General features: G+C 52.4%; 1 protein-coding gene across 1 annotated transcript in view; it reads right to left on the bottom strand.

The window, feature by feature from the left end:
* The window catches only part of DLG5 (discs large MAGUK scaffold protein 5), a 114,564-nt gene that overhangs the window by 62,807 nt on the left and 28,042 nt on the right, over nucleotides 1-23,715 (bottom strand). The gene's annotated exons all lie outside the window — the stretch shown is intronic.

Consider the following 23,715-nt stretch of genomic DNA (forward strand, 5'->3'; position numbering starts at 1 on the left):
TATTTATTTTTGGCTGCATTGGGTCTTCGTTGCTGTGCGCAGGCTTTCTCTAGTTGCAGCGAGTGGGGGCTACTCTTTGTTGTGGTGTGTGGGCGTCTCATTGCGGTGGCTTCTCTTGTTGCAGAGCACGGGCTCTAGGCGCGTGGGCTCCAGTAGTTGTGGCATGCGGGCTCAGTAGTTGTGGCGCACAGGCTTTGTTGCTCCGTGGCATGTGGGATCTTCCCGGACCAGGGCTCGAACCCGTGTTCCCTGCATTGGCAGGAGGATTCTTAACCACTGCGCCACCAGGGAAGCCCCACGTTTTGTTTTGTTTTGTTTTGGTGGGGGGGAGGTGTTGACACTTGTTATTAACTCCTGGTGGCAGCCACACAACCACCACGGTTTGGTTTGCATCCAAATATCTTCAAAGCCAGGATGTTACCTGCCCGGCATCAGGAAAAACCTCTGGGTCAAGAAACCCAGCTCTGAGTGCGGTTCTCGTCCACGTGCACGTAGCTGGCCAGTGGCCTCAGTTTTCTGGATCTCTGTTTCTCAGTCTGTAGCATGAAGGGGTTCAACCAGATGGCTCACAAGGTCCTTTCCCCTGTCCCATTTCAGAGATTACATCTTCCATGATTAATGGAAACAAAGCTGTGCTTTGCTTATCAAGACTACAGATGACACAAAAGTTAAGAGCACAGGCGAACCCCAACCCAGAGGCTGAATGGGAGTCGAGAAAAGCACAACATGCAGAGATGGTGGGTCAAATAAAACAAGACAATGGGAAGAAGGCAATGTTTTGCTCTTAGAACCGAAAGAACTGTACAATGAAGGTGTGTGTGTACTGGGCAGAGCGAGTGAGCCAGAGATGAGATTTTTGCAATAAAGCCTTTGAATGAGGCTTAGGGCTTCGGTGTCAGAAAGCAGCCGAGAACTAATGAGACCTTGGGCTCCAGGACCAGAAATGTGGGGTCAAATTTAAGGGGTTCTCTCCGATCTCAACTCTTGACTAGCTACCCTACACGTGCACACCCTCAGAAGGAAAGAAAAAAAGAAAAGAGATAAAGAGATGGGGTAAGCAGGGGAGAGGAGGAGGGAAACTCATGGACGGGGTGAGGGAGCAGTGCACCAGGGGACAGGGGAGACCCCGAAGGGAAGGGGAAGGTGTGGGGGGAAAGATGAAGACCACATAGAGGTCAGGGAAACAGACAGCCCTGGCATAAGAGTCAGCATGCAGAGGAGCTAGCTGGTGTACCCACCAGAGAGGCAGAGAGATGAAAGGAGAGAGGAAAAAAAGGAAAACCAGAAAAAGGGACTTTGGTAATGGCAAGAAGTGGGACAGTGGCCAGGAACGGCCAGTGGTCTCATTATCACATTTTCCAAGAACCTCTTAAGAACCTCTGGGTGTCTGGCGTGGACGGTAGACGAAGGCTCAGCGAGTGGGCAGGACTGTCCGAAGGAATGCAACTTGTTCGACTGGCCTACGGCAGCAGCTCTGACACAGCTGGTGGGTGCAGGTCAGGAAGGGGGCCTAACGGTCAGTGCTGCCTTGGTCTGAGAAGACCTAGGTGGCGGGGGCGGGGGGGGGGGCTCCCACGACACATGCATTCACTCCACGCACACCTGGCAGAGACATCAGAGGTGGCACCTGCACATCATCTGAAAGGAGACGGAACCAGAAAACCCCGTACAGCCCTGAAAGCCCTTGATCCTACTAAAAAATAAGTAAGCAGTGTTCCGTGAGATTATCGCCTGTATTTAAGTTCGATCCACGCTACTCATCTTGCTGCCCCTTCCACATCTCTGCGTTTTGGTCTCAACAATGAGCACCAGAAACTTCTCCAAGCATCTACTCTTCCCATATCATGAACATTAAGCACTGCATAAAGATCCATGCAATTCAGCCAATCCATCGGCATCTCCCAAAAACAAGAATGTAACACAATGCCTATGCTTCTAAACTCAACTGCCATTTTCTAATAATTTTCGTTGCTGTTATGTGAGGGCAAGGAAGCCTAGCCGGCTGGTGTGTTGGTGGATTGTTTTTGAAAGACGCCTGCTCAGAAAAGCGGGCACAAATACACTGTCCCACTCACACCTCTGAGATGTGAGCTCAGCCCAGCCCTGCTTGCGACACCACAGCCAGCACTCTGGCGGATGCTCCCTGCACAACGCCTCGCCTCCTTCTCACTACTGGCATCAGCAGCGCCCCATCTTCCAGTAAACCGCCCCTCCCCTTCAAATCATCTCTCTCCTCCCCCCGTGGCAAGTTTCCACTGTTAATTAAACTTGGCAGACACCCTTCTCTCTCTCCTCCCCCCTCCCCCCTGGCTGGGAGGAGTCAACTGGCCAACCAACGCGCTCTGTTCCTCTTCCCTGTCCCCTACATCCTGACAGGGCTCTGGGGCCTGACCCGGGGGCGGTGTGACATCTCTATCGGCATCTCTGGACATCGCCCCCCCCGAGTCGGCTGGCAGGGCTCCTGGGAGCTGGGTTGGGGGGGGCGGGGGCGGTGCCAGGGAACGGTTAAAATTGGACAAGGCCCAGTTTCTACGATGTTCCCAGGGCCTTAGACGTCATTCGGGGGAAAAAGGCCCGAAGACGCCGCTGTCTTGGTTATGCTCTGTCTCTGCAGCTACTGTTGTCTTAAAAAGCCTGTGTGGTCAGGACTGTCGGGAAAAGGCAAAAGGAGTCGCTTTCCTCCGAAGTCACGCAGTATCCTTTCAAAGCGATGGCTTCTGAGAGGTGGAACGGTCGTCATCTACCCCTGGGATTTCACAGTCCAATCTGGAGCCTGACAGAGGTCCCATCTCACCGCGCACGCCCTCCTGCCCCGCACAGCCCCTCACCCTTGACCATGTGGGAGCTCCCCTGCAGGCACCGGCACCCCGACCCGGGCCCTAAGGCACACCCTGCACATCACACACACAGAGGCCTGGGTGAACGAGGGCCGGCCTCCTCTGCCCCCACTGCCTTCCCCCCGAGCCCCACAGGGCAGCAGGGCACTGCCACTCAGGACCGTCACCACAAACTCAGACAAGCCTGTGCAGAGGTCCAGAGAGGACCCGGAGAAAGTCATGTGATTGGGAAACGTTTCCAGAAAAGGAGAGCAGAGTGACCTCCCTGGTGGTCCAGTGGGTAAGACTCCACGCTCCTGATGCAGGGGGCCCGGGTTCGAGCCCTGGTCAGGGAACCAGGTCCCGCATGCCTCAACAAAAAGATCCCACACGCTGCACCTAAGACCCAGCGCAGCTAAATAAATAAATATTTTTTAAAAAAAGAAAAGAAAAGAAAAGAAAAGAAAAAGAGAGCAGAGCAGGAGCCCAGGTTTTCATGGCCATGTGAAGCAGAGTGATGATACAGGGGGTTCTCTACCATAGCAATAACCTGAGCCCCCGGTCAAGGTGCAGGTTCTGAGCGGGCAGATTAGGGTGGGGCCTGAGACTCTGCATTTCCAACAAGCCCACAGCGGGGACTGAAAGCAAGGTACCAAGGCTGACCTGAGCCAGCAGGTGGCATGTACATGGAAGCCACGGCAGAAGCCCTGGGAGAGAGCTGGCAGACTCTCTGGGACTGGCCTGGGCCACAAGCATTGTCTGCGTTGTTCCCAAAAGGCCGCCCCCTGCTAATTGTGTTTACTCGGTGACTCAGCCCCACTGGGTCATGGAGACCACTTCAAAGAACTTCCAGTAAAATCACCCAAGCGATAACAGAACGCCCAGCCCTCCAAGGCCCCATCCCGTGGCTGCAGGGGCCCCTAACACACCCCTCCATTCACCTGGGGCTTGTAAAGGCCCCAGTGACTCACACTTCCTCCCCATGAAACCGAGACGCTTAAGGGGCTTGTTCCAGCCTCCAGCCAGCACGCAGAGTCCTCTCTGTGCTCCAGCCCGGGGCGCTGCCCTGAGACAGCTCTGGGCGCTGGGAGGACATGCACCTCCCGCGAGCACCAGGGAAGGAGGGAGAAGCAAGCCGCTCTTCCCCGGGGGCTGTGCGACAGGGCGGGGAGGTGCTGCCTGGGCGGTGGGGGCGGGGGGGGGCGGGGCAGTCACCACCAGGCCACCTGTCCCACCCCGGAACCATCCTCCAGCTCAGAGCTGACCACCCTCGGACGACTGAGGGTGCCCAGTCACTTTAGTACCCACACGTGTCCATCGGGGTCCTGGCACATGGCTGAGCCCTGCGAGCTGTAGAAAGAAGACAAGCCAGGGGCTCAGGAGGCTACTCACCTGCTGTGAGACTCTGTGGAAGTCCCTTCCCCTCTCTGAGCCTGCGGCCCTCGTCTGCAAATCGAGGCAGCAGTGACTAGAATACTAACAGGTTGCCAGCCTGCCTGGGTTCAACACTCAACTCTGCCACTTAGCAGCTGCGTACCCTCGGATAAGTCACTCAGCCTCTCCCTGCCTCCATGTGCTTATCTGCAAAATGGGATAATAGGAGTACTAACCCCACGGAGGATCAACTGAGTTAATACGAAAAGGGCTTGACACAGCACCTGGCACGCCAGTGCTCAAAGTGTTAGCTGCTGCTTCTACAGTCAAACCAGACCTTCCAACCCTGCCGTCCTGACTCAATCCTTTGGTTACCCAAATTGAAAGCTGTCTTTCAGAAAGCTGTCCACCAGAGTGATGAGGCTGCCTAGTCCACGATGACAAACTGCTAGACCGTGTGGCACTAACAACAACAATACCAGAAATAATAATAGCAGCAGCTAATAGGCACTGAGCCCTACTAAGTGCCAGCATGTACTTGACTCTGCATATGTTGTCTCAGTTAATTCCCACACCAACCCTGAGGTTGTCATTATGCTGGTTGTGCAGAGGAGGAAACTAAGGGTTAGAAAAATTAAGTAACTTGCTTAAGGTCATGGTAGAGCCACTAAGGGGGCGAACAGGATACAAACCCAGGCAGTCTAGCCCAAAGCCTGTGCTCCTGACCCCTATGCACGACACTGCCGCCCAGCTCTAAAGGTCTAGCAGTGCGGGGGTACTTCACGGAGGAAGGGGCCTGGAGCTGGCCCTGGAGGACGGTGGACTTGGACAAGCACCAAGAAGCCAGATCAGCCTGGAGGAGATGTAGGCAGAACCCATCCACCTGTGCAAGTGAGAAGTATTAGAGCAGGGCCACCCCTACCCAGGGCCTCCCAACCTGGAGCTCCCAGCGTAGGCTTTTCCCCTCCCTGTTCTCCTCCCCACACCGAGACACTCAACGGACACTGTGAGCTGAGTGGGGCTTGGGGACTAAAAGTGGGAAGAAGGAAAGAGGGGTGAGCCATGGCTTTATGGCCCTGACACATGCCGCTACTTCCTGCCCACCCCAAAGCCCATGACCGTGCTGGGTACAGAGGCACTCGACTCCGTGAGCCACAGGCATGAGGAGGCAAGAGGGTGAAAAGTGCTATGCGCTGAGCTCACCTCCCCGGTTCCTGCGGATCTCTGGAGGTGCTGGGAGGGTGGCTCCTTTGGCTGCTGGGAAGCCCTCTTGCAGAACCACAGTTCAGTGCAGCCATGCTCCTCCCTAGGGCCCCAGCTTCCTCCCCTTTAACAACATGGCCCCAGACTGTGGACACTGAGTCTCACAGTTGGAGGCTGACAAGCCCCCCGATACTTCAGGAAGCAGGGGGTGAAATTCCGTGGCCCTGGAACGGAGCAGCCACGAAGCCTGCCGCATCAATCAAGAAAGTCCTGCTTCAAGCAGCTGACACGCCCACCTCAGGGTGGGAAAGCATCCTCCCCCTGACATGCACAGGGAGGCTGATGCCTCCTGGCCAGCCTGGGGGAAAGTTGTCACCTGACCTAGAAGGCCCAGGAGGTGGCCCAAAGCAGGGTCTGTAGGGCTCCACGTGAGGGAGGCTGGGCGGCCGTCATTTAGGCCCTAGAGGGTGGGAAGGAAACTGGGACAGACTTCAAGAGTCTCCTACTAAAATGCAATGATGTAGGGGGGCATGTTCATCATCAATGAACACGGCCACACCTGACCGGCAGCCCCAAAACAGATGACAGTGCAGGAGGGACCGGCCGCAGTGTCACTGCCCTGCTACCCTCACGAGAGCTCATGACGCTAGCAGAGCAGCAAAGAGGACACACCGAGATGGGACAGGAAACAGAGCAGCACAGGCAGCCAAGCTTCCATTAATCCTGCAGCCAGACATCCCCCGGTGGGCGTGTGTGCACCAGGAGTCACGACAGACTGGCTCCCTACTGCTCTCCATCTGGACTCCCTCTCCGTGACTCAGTAAAGGGAGAAAAGGCTACCTCCTCCTGCACGGACTGTGGCCAAGCAGCATGTGCTGCCCTCCACCATCACAGGTGTTGGTACCAGTGCGGGCTCTGGGCCACACTACCTGGGCTCAGGCCTGCCACCAACAGCTGCATGACCTTGAGCAAGTTGCTTCCACTTTCTGCGCCTCATTTCCTGGTTTATGAAACAGGAAGAATGATGGGCTATGAGGACTGAATGAGGACGGAGCCAGGCACACAGGCAGGCGCTCCATAAACGCTAGCTCTCGTTCTTGTTATCTGACCCTCAACCATGAGTGTCCCTGCCCAATATCTGAATCCAGCCTTGCTATGCCTTTGTTTTCTTCTGCTCAGGATAAGGAGGCCTCCCCTCCGCTTCCACCATTCTGCTTGGCCACAGCCAATTCCAAGCCAGCCCACCTCTCTTCCGGGCCCTTTGTCCTCTGATTCAAACAGAACAAGCCAGAGTGCTGACTGTGTGCTGGGATAACACCAGGCCATGCCCCGACCCCATGACCCTCACCGCCACCTGCACATAACATGGGCATGGGTCAGCCCTTCAAGAAAGACAAAGTTGACAGTGCTCTGCACAAGACACCACCCCTTGGTAGGCATGTCTGCCTTGGGAACACAAAGCCCATTCCTCCACCAAATGCTTAGTGAACAAACCAGGAATGCAGCGGAGAACAAGACAGAGTCCCTGCCCTCATGGAGCTCACAGGAGTGCAGGTGGGAGAGAAATAAACCAATACACAAATGCAAAATGCATCAGCTAGTAAGTGCTGTGAAGAACAATACAGCCAAGTAAAATGCAGGCTGAGTGGGGCGGGGTGGAGAGGTGGCTACTGTGCTACCAGGGCCAGGGGAGGTCTCTCTGGTAGGCCACATCTGAACAGAGACCTGAAGGAGTCTGGAGGAAGCAAAGTGCTGGAGAAGAAAAACAGCAAGTGCAAAGGCCCCAGGGTCAGTCCGGAAAGTAGGCGAGGACGTGACACCCCAGGCTGGAGAGGTCGGGGACATTCAGTCCACAAAGGCCAAAGAGGGCCACTGCAAAGGAGAGGTCTTGTCTTCATCAGCAATGAGCTGCTGTTCTGCCCCCTCTTCCCTCAACAGCAGCAGCACCGCCCCCTTACATGGTCTGTGTGGTGTCTTGACTATTACTCACCACCAAGGCAACTCAGTCTGTGTCCCCAGGACTCTGAGGTCACAGAGAACCGCTTACCTCCCCCGCCCCAATATCCGTGCTGAGTTTAAACCTTCTAAGACCCCTGCCAAGGGTGGGAGGTACAAAGTGACTGTACAGTGAAAGGGCATGGGATCAGAAACTGGATGGGCCTGGGCTCTCCCTCGTCTGGCCACAAACTAAGGAACTCCAAATAGCCAAAACAATCTTGGAAAAGAAGAATAAAGCTGGAGGACTCATACTTCCTGATTGCTGACAAAGCTGCAGTAATCAAAATAGTGTGGTACTGGCTTAAAGGCAGACATATAGACCAATGGAACAGAACAGAGAGCCCAGAAACAAACCTTTGCATAATGGCCAAATAATTTTTGACAGGTGCTAAGACTATCCAATGAGGAAAGAACAGTCTTTTCAAGAAATTATGCTGGGTAAACCAGATATCCACATGCAAAAGGATGAATTTGGACACTCATCTAACACCACATACAAAAATTAACTCAAAAGGAATCAAAGTCTTAAACATAAAAGCTAAAACTACAGAACTGGACTTCCCTGGTGGTGCAGTGGTTAAGAATCCGCCTGCCAATGCAGGGGACACGGGTTCGATCCTTGGTCCGGGAAGATCCCACATGCCTCGGAGCAACTAAGCCCGTGCGCCACAGCTACCGAGCCTGTTCTCTAGAGCCTGCGAGCCACAACTACTGAAGCCTGCGCACCTAGAGCCTGTGCTTCGCAACAAGAGAAGCCACCGCAATGAGAAGCCCGTGCACCGCAATGAAGAGTAGCCCCCGTGCGCCGCAACTAGAGAAAGCCCGCGCGCAGCAACGAAGACCCAACGCAGCCCAAAATGAATGAATGAATTAAAAAAATAAAACTACAGAACTCTTAGAGGAAAATACAGGGCAAAGCTTCAAGACATTGAATTTGGCAATGATTTCTTGGATAGGACACCAGAGACACAGCAACCAAAGAAAAAACAGACATACTGGACTTCATGAAAATTGTTAAATTTGTGAATGGAAAGACACTGTCAACAGAGTAAAAAGGCAACCCACAGAATCAGAGAAAATATTTGCAAATCGCATATCTGATAAGAAATTAACATCAGTATAGAGAACTCCTAAAACTCAACAATGAAAAAAAAAAAGATTCACAAATAGGCATGACTTGAGAGACTTCTCCAGAGAAGATATACAAAGAGCCAATAAGCACCTGAAAAGATGCTCAGTATCAGTAGTCATTAGGGAAATACAAATCAAAACCACAATAAGGGGCTTCCTTGGTGGCACAGTGGTTAAGAATCCACCTGCCAATGCAGGGGACATGGGTTCGAGCCCTGGTCCGGGAAGATCCCACATGCCGCGGAGCAACTAAGCCCTTGTGCCACGACTACTGAGCCTGTGCTCTAGAGCCCGTGAGCCACAACTACTGAGCCCGTGTGCCACAACTACTGAGCCCGTGCTCCACCACAAGAGAAGCCACTGCAATGAGAAGCCTGTGCACCGCAACAAAAAGTAGCCCCCTGCTCTCCGCAAGTAGAGAAAGCCCACGCACAGCAATGAAGACCCAATGCAGCCAAAAATAAAATAAATAAATTTTTTTAAAAAAAAAACCACAATAAGATGCTACCTCATACCACTCAGGATGGCTACTGTCAAAAAGCCAGAAAATTTTGAAGACCTTATGTTACGTGAAATAAGCCAGTCACAGAGACACAAAAACTGTTTGATTCCATTTACATGAAGTACTTACAGCAGACTAAAATCCTAGAGAGAGAAAGTAGAAAAGTGGTTGCCAGAAGCTGGGGTGGGGAGGGGGAGATGGGGAGTTACCATTTAATGGGTATAGTTTCCATTTAATGGGTATAGTTACCATTTAATGGGTATAGTTTTGCAAGATGAAAAGAGTTCTGGAGATGGATGGTGGTGATGGTAGCAAACTATGAATGTTTTTAAAACCACTGAACTGTATACTCAAAATGGTTAAGATGGGGACTTCCCTGGCAGTCCAGTGGTTAGGACTCAGCTCTTTCACTGCCAGGTCCCGGGTTCAATCCCTGGTCAGGGAACTGAGATCCCACAAGCCACGTGGCAGGAACAAAAAAAAAAGGTTAAGATGGTAAATTTTATGTTTATTTTACCACAAAAAAAAAATTGGGAGGAAAAAAAAAAACCAACAGTGGCGGGGCAGGGAGAGAGGCAAGGGCTTTATCTCCCTCCCTCTCACCATTAAAGTAATCCAAAATCTTTGGGACTTCAGAGTGATCCAAACCTCACCGAGCTTCACACAATCCTACAAGGACTTTGATCAAGTAAAGCCCCAGCTCCTCAGCCCTGGGCCTCAAAAATGCCTGGGATTTTTGAGCACAGGAGTAAGAGAGCAGGCATGAGCTGAGCTTCAGGAAACTGTCTCCAGCATGTGAACAGGAAAGGTGGAAAGTGGGAAGACCTGGAAGTAAAGAAAACAGCTGGGATGCTCCCAAAAGGGCTCCCCTGAACCAGTGGTGCTGGCTTGGGGTGTGCGGGAAGGTACTGCAGTTAACGGAGGTGCAGAACTGAAGAAGACTGGTGAAGAGAAATGAGGAGACACTGCTGAGGCTCAGGCTGAAGGTGCTAAAGGAAATCTCTGGGCAGGTGGCCTTCTGACGGTCGGAAACTGGAGTCTGGAGCTAGGGAGCAAGGTTCAGGCTAACCCAGTCCACTTGGGAGTCACCCCACAGAGCCTGGAGGACGTGAGTGACAAGCCCAGAGCGGCTCACTGGCAATGTGAAGCCCTTGGGTAAGAAAAAGGTGAGGGGAAGGGGAGGGCCAGATCTGGGACTTCCTGAATAGCACCCATGCAGTAAGTATTGCTCTAAGCATATACAGGACAAAATCCTAGGACGTGCGACCTGTGAGGACAGGAGAAGGAATACGAATTTCAGGACGAGACACACAAAGCCCACTCAGGGAGACAGGAGGAATAAGAGAATTAAGTCTTCTAGAAGGCAATGGGGTAGAGAGTGGTCAGAGGGGATGTTCTACCACACCAAATGCTGCAATAGGACACAGAAGGCAAAGACACATTTGATTTGCACACCAAATGCTGTAACAGGACACAGAAGGCAAAGGTCAGTGATGCTCTGCTAATTAAGTAAGGCCACTGATTGGCTGTGGTTTCCCCACCAGAATTGCAGGGCTTGGATTAGACCAGGAAAGGAAAGAGGTTCAACATGAATGGACTGCTATGTCTAGTGACAACTGCCTGCTGTGTTTAAGGACTGTGAGGCCACACCTGTGCTCACTAGGAAGGGAGCCCAGGATGGACTAGTGATGTGTGCTGAGGGCAAGACGAGGAGGCATGCATCGCTCCCGGTCTGGGTGGCCCCTGAGGGCCAGCCCACAGACAGAAGCACTATTTCACGGCGCCCAGCCCTTGGCAAGCTTACTGTAACTGATTACTGATCAGAACTAACTCTAAAACCCAACCGGTTTCTCTAACATTCTTTAAACAGGCAGGACCGGAAGGGCCCTCACGAAAAGTAAAAGGACAATGATCTCTTCCCATCTATTCTTTTTCTGAGGCCCTGAGAAAGAGAGTGTAAAGAAGAGTTTGGCCCTTCAGGGAGGCTCTCAGAGGCCCAGCCCCAAGCAGATGATTTTCCCATCCAAGAAGAGCCCTGGGACACTTTTATGCACCCTTCCTCTTGGATAAGGTGACGTCACCAGAAGGGTTCAACCTTATTTACACAAGGCTTTTGTGGATTTTGAAAAGGTGACCTTCAGAAGCTGGTGAAAAAGAGTCCATTCCTGAAACCACAGGCACCTTTTACGGTGTTTTACAGAAGGGACAGCTGCACACACTCGCCTGCAGAAATCCACTCAGGTATCAAATGCTGTCACACCCAGAGCAGGAGGGAGGGCCTTGGGCAACAGACCCACTGCACCAACACACTCAAGCAGTGAGTGTTCCTTTTCCCAGCCACCCTACCCCACCAAATAAAGATGAAACATCGTCAGCATCCTTCTCACTAAAGCCCCCGCAACAAAGCCGTCTGCCATGTTCCAGTTTCACACCTATTCTTTCAGCAAATCCAGGGCCCACACTTACCTTAAGCTTGAGCACATAACCAGTCGTCTACTCCACCGCTCAGAAAACGGGCCCATGGCCACTCTTTCCTCAAATGCAGAAAGAAGAGCTCCCCCTCACACCCCATCTCAGGCAAAATCTGGTCACACACTGTCTTCAAATTGTCCCCAGTCAGCCCCGGGAAATGCGGGAGACAATCAGAGAAGTATTTCAAATGCACAGATGTGGGTTATCTTTCACACACAGGCATTCCTCAGGAGAGAAAGTTGATCTTGATAGCAAGAGAAGATATTTCACTATTTTGTGCAAGGAGAAAAAATAAAATAAAATCCACATCCCTAACCACAGAGTGTAGCAAACGAAAGCAAAGCGCACCAGCTCCTGGAGCACCGGCCATCTGCAGGTAGCCCCGACAGCGCACACGCCCAGTGTCCTCCCGTCGACAGGAAACCCCGGCGCCGGCATCACTGTACCTGCCGTGCACAAGGCCCATGCTTAGTTAAAGCTTGAAGAGTAAGTACTGGATCCCCGTTTTCAGTTACACTCCAGACTCCTCAGAGCTTACGGGGCCCCTATACCGCCCAGCCTTGATGTTCTGCAGATGTCCAGAGGAGACGCGCCGAGCCAGGTCACGTGGCAAGCTGAAGACAGTGCCAAGGCCAGCTTCAGGGCCCCTCATCACTACAGAACCGTGCATAATAGAGATAATTGCTGTGAAGGGCTGAACTGTGTCCTCTCCAAAATTCACATGTCGAAGTCCTAACCCCGCAGAATCTCAGCATGTGACTGTATTTGGAGAAAGGGTCTTCAAAGAGGTAATTAATAAATTAATACGAGGTCAGTAGGGTGGGCCCTAATCCTTCTAAGAAGAGCAAATTTGGACACAGACAGGCACACACACACACAGAGACCCTGTGAGGACACAGAGAGAAGACAGCCATCTACAAACCAAGGACAGAGACAGGTCTCAGGAGAAACCAACCCTGCCGACACCTTGATCAGGGACTTCTAGCCTCCAGGACTGTAAGACAATAGATGGCTGTCAGTTGAGCCCCCCAGTCTGTGGTGCTTTGTAACGGCAGCGCTACCACACTAATCCAGTTGCTGCTACCGTGCCAGGATCTGTACAGCCCTTTCCAATACAGACATCATCCACAGTGAGAGCCGTGGAAGACCTTCAAATGAATATGCTATCCTACTTAAAATTCACAGCACTCCAGGAAAGAGGTACTGCTATCAGTCTCAATTTACAGACAAGGACCCTGAAGCTCAGAAAGATGAAGGAACTAGCCCTCGATTATTCAGCTAGACTTGGAACCAGATCTAGCTACCTCTGAGCCCTGCTTTAACTACCCCTCAGCTGCCTCTAAGCCAAACCCTGTTCCCTCTACTTGTCCCCCACCCACTCAGCAGCCCCAGTACGATCCGAGTGGCCCTGCCCCTCCGGAGGACCACTGTATGAGACCACTGCCTTCCTCCCCACCCTCAGGCCTCCAGCAGACACTTAAGGGAACTCCACTTTCTACCAGGAATAGTTTTGGAATCTTTTCTTGCTTTTTCTTTTTTAAATGAGTACTGCTTTGATACTCAGAAAAAAAATTCTTAAAAAGTTAACAGTTAATGAACTCTATAGACTCTTCAGCCTGTGCGCAAATAAATAAATGATCAAAAGGGATATCTTTGGAAACACAATTAAGAATAAAAAGGAAAAAAAATAAAATGCAAGCAGCCCTTGCCAGCATCCCATCAGCCAAGATGAGATAAGGGACTCATGGGGCAGAAATAAGACCGCCACGGCCAATAATCCCGGTCAGGCCATCTCCAGAAAATATCTATTTTTAAAAGCATGTTCCATTTCATCACATTTCAGAAAAACAAAGAGGAGACCTTGAGGGGCAGACAAGCAGGCTCCGAAGCGACACGCAGCACGCACGCTTACAGCAGCGGCGAGGTCGCCTGTGGCCAGCCAGCGATTTTCATCTGAAAAATGCGAATCTCCAGTGACAGATGGAGCTCAGATACAGAGCTACCATCAGCATGCAGCCCAACAAAGTGCCAATTTTCATATTTCCAAGGGCCTGCTGGGCCCCCAACTTCTTAGTTTAAATGGAAACTGTCAGACAGGATTTTGTGCAAACATGCGCTTTCCTTGGGGGCAAACATTCTGAGTCTACAACCTGTTCTTTCATTTTCCAAGTTTTTGTCCATGGCAACAACATCAAAGATGAGAGAGGCGGGTGGGGAGGGCTCTCGGGAGCACCAGAGAACAGAGCAACTACCAAGTGCAGGAAGAGCCCACTGAATTACCAGGAGGTGAAATGCAGCAAGAGCCTCTTTGCTCTGCCCCTGGCTGTCAATCACAGACAAATGACAGGGCTGGGTCCACGCGGGAAGAGAGCTCCCCCCTTCTGCAGCTCCTGCGTGGATGCCCCAGTCAGTGTTAGCAGTTTCCCTCCAGATGCTCTACAAGGTCGTGGAGAGGGAAATGACACGACAGAATATGCAAAAGAAAAAAAAAAAATTGCAGTGGAGGGCCCCTATGCCAACAGTGAAAGCACAATTCCCATATTCCCATATGAACAGGATCAGATGAGTGGGTCAAAAGTATTACTAATACTCATGGGCAAAGCTGTTGGACACAGTTTTAGTTAACAATACCGATTCTTCTGGAACGACTTTAAAGGGCCAGTAGCTTTTTCATTCTAAGATCATTCACTGGAGCCTCTTTAAATACTCTCAAACGACAGGCTTGTGCCCAAATCCACCTTTACACCATCGGTGTGCTTCAAGCAGATGAAATTCTGAGGCGAGGACATCTGTAAGGACCATTCCAGCCCCTGTTACTAAATCATCTTCCTCTCAAGTTTGATGCGCTAAACCTCATTAAACCAAGTCACCTAATACTGACCAAGTTCCTTTGAGATGTGTGTTTGGGGTTTGTGTTTGGTGGGGAGTGATGGAGAGATTCCCTCAAGATAACTGAGGAAGAACTGCCAAAATTGAAATATTTCAATCTTCCAAAGTCTCGTTTCTCCTCTGTGTCTGCATCTCAAGGAGACAGGATGAAAACCTAGCCAAGAAGAAGGATCACAACCCCTCAAGGATCATAACCTCCTGGGCCTGGGCCTAGGCCTAGGCCAGGCAGAAGAATCAGTGAAGTCTCTTGATACAGGCATGATAAAAAAACACCAGGAAACACTGCCTTTAACAGCAACGAAAAAGGGAGAGAAGCAGTCCCTGCAACTCCGTCCCCTGCACCATCAAGAAAACTGCAGCCTGTTGTAGGCCTCCCAGCTCAGGGCCCCGCCCAGCCCGACAGCCTGCGTGTGCAGCCACCTCCCCTACGCTGATGGCCACTCTGTCCACTGGCTCACCACAAAGGCCACTTGTTTCCCATGAGTGCCCAGAACAGTGGCTCAACCAGTTGGCCCAGTCGCAGACTGTGGTTCTGGTGGATGGGTGATGACAAGGGCTGCTCTGACCTCAGCAGACAATTAGCAAGGTAGTGTTGAGTTACCAAATTCTGGCAGGTCACCTTACCAGGCTGGGACACTGTGTAGGATTCGGCATGCAGACCCAGGAAGGGGTCAGGCAGGGTCAGCTGCAGGCTAATTCATCTCCGTTTCTGTCCCTCTAGAAAAATGGAGGGACAGAAACTAAGCATTGTTTCCTCTGACCCTGGGGGCGGGGGGGGGCAGGAGAAGAAAGGTGGTCACAAGGAATTTAGAACTTGTCACATGAGACCTTGTCACATGAGGTCTTAGAGCACGGGATATAGGAAGACAGCCCCCCAAGGAGGTGTTTGTAAATCTGGGAATGTGGTTCAGTGGACATACGATGGGGAGGGGCACTACTGACTGCCAGTGGTGGGGGCCAAAGATAATGAACACCTTAAAAGTGCAGGAAAATCCAAAACCCGATAGCATCCACTAGACACGCTGAAAGTCGGTTCCATCTATCTTGGCTGTTCTAACCATACCTGAACCACGGTATTTGGCAGAAAACCACAACACATGTGGGAGGTGGGAAAGAACAAAGAGTTGCAAGAAGGAAACAGTACAAGGTCTGGAGGAACAGACTACCATCTTTACATGGCCAAATGGTGATGATGAGAAAAAGGGAAAACTCAGAGACAGTTTAAGGCCAAAACACCAAAAGGTAAAAAGTGGCTGGATTTACCCATAGAAAAGGCAAGCAGCTTCTGAGAGTGGGGTGCTCTCCCATCACCGCTAACACTGAGCTGCAGCAGGATGGCCACCCACCAGGACTACAGAGGTCTTCGGCTGGTGGACACTCTTGACTATGAGACCCACTCAGGTGCCCGCGTCCACCTGACCTACCTCCACAGCCCCGCACCAGTCACTTCTTGCTACTGCCACCATCCTGGGGACACCTCTCCCAGCTCAACTGCTTCTTCCATCTCCCAACTCACCTCGAGTCTCCAGGGTCCCAGCTCTACCACCTGCCACTATGGAGGAGGTACATAATACCTCTCTGTACCTCGCTTCCTCATCCACAATGGTTCGGGAGGATTAAGTAAATAACAAATGTCAAGTGTCTTAACATCAGAGTCATTCCGAGCTACTGGAAAACCAGCGAGCACCACCTCCCAAGAGCGTTTCCCAGGGCCCAGCTCTGCACCATCTCCGAGCTCCCAGGAATCCCTGGCTACAGAAGAAAGCCTGCCTTGAGGCTGGCATTCAAGGGTCTTCCTCAAGGGCTAGGCCCAGCCGGTCTGCACCCCCCTCCCATTGCTCTCCCCACCATGCAGGCCTCCGGCCAGGCTAGTGGGCCACATGCCCATCACTCCCTGCCTATGCCCACATGTTCCCACTTCCACCATCACCACCACCTCTACCGAGGTCCTAGCCATCTCTCCAGGCCCAGCTTCAAGTGGGACCTCTCCAAGGAGCCTTCCCAGGTCCCTCCATCTGGAAATTACCTGTTCTGCTATCAGCCTGCTTATACCTCCTTATGGTTCTAACCAACATCTAGCAGGCCTGGCTGTACCTGTGAGACTGGGGCCCAGGGCCGGCCATCACAGGTGCATGGCTTGCGCAGTCACGGGGCCCTGAGCGTGGCTTCGTGCTCTGCCGTTGTCGTCTTAAAACTGTTAATGATTTACGAGCCAGGGGTCCTGCATTTTCACTTTGCACTGGGCTGCATATGAAGTATCCAGTCCTGCTGAGAACTCCCCAAGGAAGAGGCTTTTATTTATCTCTGCGTTTCCTGCAGCAGTGCGCAGTGGGGCCTGTTACACAGCAGGGACTCACGGGAGGAGGAAAGGAGGTGAGAGTCTAGGGGTGTCTGCCACCTCGGGCGATTCGTCAGTATGTGAGGGGCGCGCCTTTCTCCCTTCCTTCCTTCCCCACCACCACACTCACACACAGGACAGAGCACGGAGCCGCAATCCACCTCAGATCATGCCCAACACCCACACTCCCCTCCCGTCCCCACTACACAGCACTCCACAGGACACCATGAAAAAAGTCCTTAAAATGCAGCATCTAAATGACACACTGGTTTGCTGAACAGCTCACTCCCTGCAGAGCTTGAAGACGCAGGACACTGATTCACGGGTCATCCCCCACCCAGGCTCTGCCACTCACTGCCTGTACAACCTTGCCCATGAGGCCCGGAAAGGGGGACTTGTGGACAGGCCCTCTCCAGCCTTCCCCACCCCCTCCCCGCCCCTCCTTCAGACCTGGCTCCAGCCCCGCCCCTTTCTGCAGCCTGGCTGGGTGGCTAGGGCCCGCCGTGACCTCACCCCACTCTCACAGTCCGTATTTGTGGTGCCCACAAGCACCGGACTCAGGAAGACACCAGACACACCCACAGGCCAGACGTGGCCTTAGGGAACAGGGATGGTGGCCACTTCCCCAGGGAAGGGACACCCCCCGCCCCCCGCCAAGCTAATGGACTCACACTCAGTACTGGCTCAGATCTGCAGGAGCACATCTGACACGTGCCCTCAATCCACCCCCCCTACCCCGTGACCCATAAGAAGCCTGCTGGCACTGGCACACAGCCATAAGCCAAGCCAACTTGTGAGAAAAGCACTCCCAGGCCATACAAACGTATCTGACACATCAGAGAATGAATAATCATTTGTGAAAAGACAGATATAGAACACAGTCGACTCCTCCCTCTCGGTCTGACTTGGGACCACTTTAAACATAAAATTTCGGTTGACTCTAGGTGTGTTTTAGCCCTCAAGATAACACTGTTTTCATGAAGAATCACAGAATGTAAAAGACAGAAGGCAGATAAACAATAAGGTGCTACTATATAACACAGGGAACTATATTCAGAATCTTGTATTAACCTATAATGAAAGAGAACATGAAAAAAATATATATGTATAACCGAATCACTGCTGTACACCAAAAACTAACAACACTGTAAATCAACTATACCTCAATTAAAAAAAAAAAAAAGACAGAAGGGAAGCCCAAAGATCAAGTAATCCAACGCACCCATTTGACAGATGAGGAAACTGAGGCTCCAGCAGGGTCAGGACTGCCTACCTCTGAGCTCGTAGAGCCCCACCATGCTCCACTTGGACACTGCACCTGTGCACTGTATTAGCACTAGCTGTTTACAAGCCCCCTCCCACACCCCACTGTGAGTTCCCTGAGACCACGGTGTTACCTCTTTCACCTCTGTTAATTCCAGCATCTCTCACAGGGGCTGGCAACCATACGTACTCAATAAACAACTGTTGAACAAACAAACGACCCACAGAGACATCCTGAAGCCACATAATCAGGGCAAACAAAGCTGAATCTGGAGCCCTAGCTTCCCGTGTCACCACTTTCCTGCTCTTTTCTCAGAGTGAATGCAGTAGGTGCTGCATAACTGGGTGAAGGAACACGAGAATGGAAAGACCCATATGCTGTATGCTGCCGGGTTAGGATACTGGCCTGGGGGTCAGACCTGTTTTCAGCCCTGCCTCTGACACAGGCGTGCAGGCCACGTGACCACATGAGCCGCCCTCTCTGAACCTCGGTTTCTGCCCTTATCAGCTGGAGAATAAAGAAACCTCACCTTGCCTACCTGCCAGTATCTGAGCAAGGAGAGACTGAATACAACACACGAGTGGAACAGAGATCCCCAGTAACCCACATCTCCCTCATCCACCAGCCCACTTATTCTCCCCTAACCCTAACACTTATTCTCCCCAGAGAGAACAGACACCATCAGCCCCGCTGTACAGGTGGGAAAACAAGGTCCCGAGAGGCCGTGCCAGCTCTTGCAGTGCCCCCTGAAAACCCAGGTGCTCGCTAGGGCTCTGATAACTGCCCCGGGCCAGGGCGGGGGCAAGAAAGGGTTCCAGGAGTGCCTGCCCCTCAGACAGCAACACCCGCCAATCCCATATCTAGCTGGGCAGCAACTCCTGGCTGTGACCTGCTAAGTCCACAGCCAGTCCATGAATGCCACAGGGAAGCATCAGCTGTAGACTGTTCCATGCCTTGGACAGAAGTGCACATTCTGTGTGACTCAGGGCACCTTCCTTAACCTCTCTTGCCTCATCCATAAAAGAACGATAATAAAAGTACCCACCTCCCAGGGTTTTTGTGAGGATGAAATGAGGTAACATTTGGCACAATACTCGGCATACAATAAAAGCTCCATCTTCCCCCAGCACAATGTTAACAGGGTTGCCTCTGGGATTTTTTTGTGTGCTTTTCTTTTTTCTTCTTCATTAACTGAATTTTCTACATGAATGTGCATGCTTTACTATCAGCAAAGAATAAAGTTTTTGTTTTTGTTTGTTTTTTGGTACGCGGGCCTCTCACCGCTGTGGCCTCTGGACGCACAGGCTCAGCAGCCATGGCTCACGGGCCCAGCCGCTCCGCGGCACGTGGGATCCTCCCGGACCGGGGCACGAACCCGTGTCCCCTGCATCAGCAGGCGGACTCTCAACCACTGCGCCACCAGGGAAGCCCTTTGTTTTTGTTTTTTTGAGATAGGGTAGGAAGAACAACTCAGTATCCTAAGTCACGCTTTCCTCCAAACACGCAGAACTGAAGCAGCCCTCTCACTGCCGGTCTGTTATGGGAGCTCCCCTTTGGGGCAGGGAGCCCTACTGCCCAGAGCGGCCCCAGACTCTTCTGCTCCCTGACCCGTGCTATACCTGTTCTCCACCCTGCCCATCCAGTAGGACTCAAGCCTGACCTCACCCAAGAAGCCCTCCCTGTGGGCCCACACTGCAACCTTCCTCCTTGGGAACATCACCTTTCCTTTCGCCCTCCCCATCCGGAGCCTGCCCACCCCAGAGCCAGCCTGCCTCGTGCCAATCTGACAGGCCCAGTGGTGAGAAGCCTGCCAACCCCCCAGATGGACAACCTTGAGGGCTGGGCCACCTGCTTGCTCTACAATTTCAAAGCACTCGCCAGACTTCTCTTCTTGGTTCCTCACTCTAACCCCACAAGCGGGCGAGGGGTTCAGGGACAGGAAGTGATGAGCCAGTGCTGCAGCTGGATGAAAGCCAATCTGACCAGCTCCATTCCAGGGCTCATTCCCAATACAGAACTGCTCCCCACGGGAGGTACAGGCAGGACCTCAGCCAACAGACCCCAGGGCCAACTGAGTGGCCTGGCTCCACGGGGTAGAACTGCACTGGCCCCTGTGGCACCTCCCCCCTGCCCTTCGCCCCCCACTGCTCACATCTCTCCTCCTTCCTCTCTGCTGGCTGGGCTTTGATGCTCAGCAGCCCCCCTGCAGCAGTCAGCCCTTCTGAGGGTATCCAGAGCTAAGGACGCCAGTGACCCCACAGGGGGGTTTGAGCTCTGTACAAGATGCCTCTGGTTTTTCTGTTTTATGTCAAATTACTTACAACACCCCAGGCAACGGTACATTTGAGCCCTGGGTACTTAGAAGAATTTAGCAGGACAGTTTAAAATGTCCAGACTTGGAGGTGTCAGATTTCATAAACCAAAGAACTTCAGAACGCATATGCAGACCCCCACACTGGGACACTGGAAAGGTCTCTCAACTGTTCAGACCACAGATTCTGTAAAGAGAAAAGAGCAGATCTCCCAAGCCCCTCCCAAGATAAAAGAACTCTAAGATTGCCTAAGGGATATCAATCAGTAGTGTGCGTACACACGTCTATATTATAACAATGTGTTCTAACAAAGGTTTGACCCTCGCTGATAATCAAGCTGAAAATCTAAGGTTTTTTTTAATAGCATTAGTATAACAACCAAACACAACATGTTTATTAGAATTTTAAAATCTATGAAAAGTATATGTAGGACAATCAGGGAGATTGAAATGCACTGCCTCCTAGATAATGTTACTGCATCAGCGCTGAATTCTTGGGTGTGATAATGGTGGTGAGTTATGTAGGGGCATGTTCTGGTTCACAGGTGATGCACGCTTCAGTGTTGAGGGGTGAAGTATTCCAATATCCACCACTTTTTCCAAATGAATCAGGAAAAATATTTTGTGAATAAATATGGAGTGACAATGAAAAAAAACACAAATATGCCAGGCTGTTACTCAGTGGGGAAACCAGGTGAAGACTACACAAATGTTTACTGTACTAATCTTCCAACTTTTTTGTGTACCTGAACATTTCCAAAACAGAATATCAGAAAGAAAAAAAAAAATAGTACCATTTGAAATGTGTTTAGAACAGAAAAACTTGAAGAAAAATAAAATGGCTCACAATCCCACTGCCTAAATAATTTTTCTAAATTATTGCTATTTAGCTGCTGATTTAAAAATAGGTGGGTAATGCTGTATGTGTGCATGTATAATGCTGTAATTCTACCCAAGGGGGAAAATACTCTAAGAGGATTTTTTTTCTGTAAATAAACTAATACTTTAGGCAAATAAAGAATAATAAAGAAGAAAGTCTACTGTACCATTTCTTAATAGTAGAAGGAACTTTTTTTTTTAAAGTATGTGATTCCCAAAACGAGGGCCTGTCCAAAGATACGGAGACATGGGGACAAAGTCTGAGAAATATTCTACCAAAATATTCTGAACCCCTTGCCTCTGGGTCAGCTGATGGTGGTAGAACTTCCAGGCAGGGCTCTCCCCGCATCTCCGCTATCCACAGATAGTAGAGCCCTCTTGGGCTCCCCAGAGGTCCTCGAGAGTCCTGTGATTGCCTACCCAGGTCCAGGAGTGTGGGACCGCCACCCCTGCCCCACAAAACACCCGTGACCCCGCCAGCTTCAAAGCAGCAACCTCCTTCCCGGGACTCGTGTCTCCTCGAGGCACCAGAACGGCCCCTCCATCAGTTCCAGAAGACACACGGCTCGCAGCCGGCCCCCACGCTTCGGCCAGGGTGGCCCGGCGCTCCCCACATCCACCTGACCTCCCCAAAGGCCTGGGCTCCCCCTGCCCCACCACACTTCCATGCCGGGGACTGACCTGCTGTCAGAGACGGGGAAGAAAAGGCAAAGCAAACCCTGCTGAATTTGCTCGTTAAGATCCTGAAACCTGTCCACAGAGGGGAGGCTGGCGACAAAGTGAGGGACACAGAGGTGCAGGCGCGTCTGAGGAGGGCATCTGAGGAGGGCTGTCCCGGCAGGAGGAGAAAGAGGACTGGAGGCGAGCGAGAGGAGAGGCAGAGGCGCCCAGGAGCGGGGGCTAGGAGACCTGCACAGAGCCCACCACCGGCCTGCTTACTAAAGCCAGGAAAGGGCCGCTCTTCCTGCCAACAGAGTTACCTTTTAATCCAACCCCCGGATGACACCATCTGGCACCAGCACAGGAGCAGCTTCTGAGGGCACACGAGTCATGAGGCTGGCCCCGGTCTGTCCCTTCAGGCTGGGACTTGCCCTGTGATCCCCAGGAAGCGCAGGCCCCTGCCCCGCCGAGGCCTGGCTCCCGACAGGCCAATGCACGCCTAGGAGGGTGAGGCAGCAGCTGAGGAAGTGGAGAAAGCTGCCGTGCCAGGCAGAATCACGAAACGCAGAGACCTGAGAAGGGAAGTCACTGGCCCCAAGTCACCGGGCAGGCTGGCGTCATGCCAGGAAGAGGCAGCAACCCCAGGATCTTCCTTCTACCCAGATGTGGCAAAGAGATTTGCAGCTCAGGAACAGCTCAACTGGCTGTGGCAGGCTGCCTGGAATTCTGGGCGAGAGGAATTCTGTGGCCCTGGGCAAGCACAGCACGCAAGAGCATGCTGACAGATGAGCGAGGAGAGTGAGCAACGGCCGGCTCCACTCCACGCGCTCTGACGACGCGTGGACCAGCCTGCAGTGATGCGCCCACCTCCAGGGCTGATTTCCGAGGCCCCTGCAGTCACCCAGGATACAGAAGCAACATTCTCTAAGACGCAGTGGGCTTGTCCCCGCCTCCATGCCAGGGGCTGTCTTGGCGCCTGCCTCTGCGAACATCCAAATCCCACCCTCACCTCCAGCCCCCGTTCAAAACCGCAGCTCCCGGGGGTGTGAGGGAGGAAGATGTGGGGAGCTGGGCATCAGCCAGGAAGCCTCGAGGCTGGCAGGGACGGGTGGCACGTAGCGCGTCTCCTCCAGCCCTGGCAGCACCTGACAGGTAGCCCTGCAGGCCCTCCCAGCCCCGGGCGCACCACCTCCTAAGGCAGCCGTCCCATCGCTGACCGGCTCTCCGTGCGCAGCGCTCTTCCTTGTGGGCAGCTGAAATCTGCCACCAGGAACTGGCAGCCAAAACGCCAAACAAATCTAGCGGCCCCGAAGTCTGCTCCCATTTCGCACCACAGCTCAGTGGGCGTGCCCTCTGGATCCCAACCACCAGAAGTGAAATCCTGACCCATCAGCTGGGGCTCTGGGCAAGGAGCGTGCCCTCTCTGTGCCCCAGTCCCCTCACCTGTAAAATGGGGAAAATAAAAAGCCCTCATCTTCGGGTTGCTGGGACGACCCATGAGACATCCATGTAAGCTCCTGGCACACACTGTAAGTGGCCAAGAAACATCTACAATCCCTACCATCTACCGCACCGCTGTATCAGGCCTGTTTCCACGAGCTCTGTCCTGGCCCAGCCTCTGTCCCTCTCCTGACACTCATCCCACTTTCTCAAGACCAGACTTGCACTTGGCAAATGTCCAGTTCTACAGCCTCCCTTAGGGGTAGCTGTCTCTGGGGACACGTTTCAAACCCTAGCCCCTCCCCCAAAACCTCTGCCCAGAGCTCAGACAGACCATCCTAGCAGCCCAGTGGAGCCAGCACACAAGAAATGCAGCAGGAACAGACCACGACAGGGAGGATTCTTCTCACCCCTCCTAGTCTTGGCCCAAGTCTCTAG

The sequence above is a fragment of the Physeter macrocephalus genome, chromosome 20, assembly GCF_002837175.3.
Source record: "Physeter macrocephalus isolate SW-GA chromosome 20, ASM283717v5, whole genome shotgun sequence".
Classification (NCBI taxonomy): domain Eukaryota; kingdom Metazoa; phylum Chordata; class Mammalia; order Artiodactyla; family Physeteridae; genus Physeter; species Physeter macrocephalus.